This window comes from Lygodium microphyllum, chromosome 2, assembly GCF_053477565.2.
Source record: "Lygodium microphyllum isolate KBCC chromosome 2, Lygodium_microphyllum_v1.1.10, whole genome shotgun sequence".
Classification (NCBI taxonomy): Eukaryota; Viridiplantae; Streptophyta; class Polypodiopsida; order Schizaeales; family Lygodiaceae; genus Lygodium; species Lygodium microphyllum.
The window spans coordinates 79,337,211-79,339,327 of NC_141136.1; positions in this window are offsets into that span (position 1 = coordinate 79,337,211).

Here is a 2,117-nt window from a genome sequence, read left to right on the forward strand (position 1 = left end):
CAATGTGGATAAAAGTCTATTATTCATATTTATTAGTGCATGAGGCTCATTAAGGATCTTACATTCTCTAAAGTATACATTTGTATATCGAATAACTTTCAAGGGCTATAGTAACTATCTTCTAGGTTAATTTTAAAGATGAAAGTCTATACTATCTTTTTAAAGATTAAATGTTATAGTTATTACGAGGTTATGTTTAAATTTCAAAGAACTAAGCATTATGTTGCTATGATTTGATGGTTCCAAAAGGTTAGAAAATAAAAACAACAAAAATAGAAAACATGCACATGATTTGGTTGACTTGTGTGAAATCTTTTTGCACATTGAATGCTACGTAGCAAGGCATAGCTTTCAAGTAGATAGGAGTTCCAAAAGATCATTGAATGATCAAGAGGAATTATTGTTTATCTAGAGACATGATCCTTCGCTACTTGAATAGACACATAGTAAATACCCAAAGTCACGGGGGATTCACTAGTAGTAATAAGGAGACGTCACTTGCGTGCAAGAAAAATATGAAAATACTCCTTATCTACCCCCTATTTATGCGACCTTACCTTATAAAATGTACATTCCTTCCCTTAAATAACCCCCCTCCCTTACACTCATGTGGTACCATACGGTAAACCCTAGTGGATCCCCCGGGACCCAAAGTAAAGACTCATTGTGCATGTGAGGAATGCATCCTCAATAATAAGAGCTTAAATGTTATGAGACAAATGATTTATATGTGAATGTAATAGTAGAGAAATATATCAATGGACCATAAGAATTAGTAAGCAACAAATTTAAACAGTCTTAAGCATGTTTTAACCATTACAAATTGTGCAAACCATAAAAATGTATCGTAGTAATACTAAATATTCCCTACAAAATCCCCCATAAGAGTTCAATTGCACCAAGGCTATTGCGAGTGCAATATGAGTGTTCTAGAGGTTCTTGCTAGAGGGCCTTGCCATAACATGGTTCAACCACAATCTTAAGATGGATCTACAATTGGATTTTGTGATAGATGTTATACATTTGCATTTAATTTGAGAAACATAGTACCACCATTTGTTACAAGTGGAGGCATCCTTTACACATCCAATCACTGACCTTAATCCTACAGGCACATTGATAGCACATCATTTTTCTGATATGAAGAGGGGTGGTTTGAATATGTCCCAAAGCTTGCTCATGCATTTTGATATGACTTGAGATCTTCCAAATATGCATTGTGTTATTCATGAGAAAAATGCAAAGAGAGAGAGAGAGAGAGAGAGAGTTGGGGGGAAAGCAAGTTGTGTTGTTTATATAATACAAACAAGAAGTCATTTAGGGTTTAGGGTTCATAGGGAAGGCGTTTAGAGAGAGAGGAGATAGATAGAGGGAGGAAGGTAGGGGGGGTTGCATATCCTTGCTTTATAGGTGCCCTAATAATTGCTTACCTAAGTCCTAGCATGAAGTGGTAGTCTCTTTAAAAATAACAAGATAGTTATTCAAAGTGCTTCAATTTGATGGACATCCACCCATCTAGGGGTCTTCAACCCATCCTACAAATGTCTAAATAATATGGAACTTTTCACTGGACTAGCAACTTGGAAAATTGCCAATCTATATGGATGCATACGGATTTGGGTTAAATGTCTACGTATGGGCAATAACAAGGAATGTGCATCCAAAACCGAAAGCAATTTGGAGCATATAATATCATATAACTAGAAAATGGTACATTACGTGTAGTTGCATTAGATGTGTGTGTCATGTTATTTACTTCATATCACAGTATCGCATAAAGTAGTACAAACGTCAGTATAAGACATAAGCTTAGCGCTTTCAATCGTAAATGTGCAGTGGCTTTGGTTATATGTTTATATCTATAGTCAGCATAATTTTATGATGATTGTCAATAGATTGGCAAGGTTGAAATTTGCTATGCTAGTGGTAATGGCAAGGCCCAAAAGAAAGTGTTCCATGAAAGGTAGGTTGCGTGGCAAATCCTAACGCTTACTCGGTCTTCTAATGAAAAGATGGGCCCGGAGAGCGGAGTTATCGCGTCACTATTTCTCCGTCAACGAAAATGAACAAGACTCAATATCCATCTGTCCTTCCTAAAAATACGTCTGGAGCGTCCA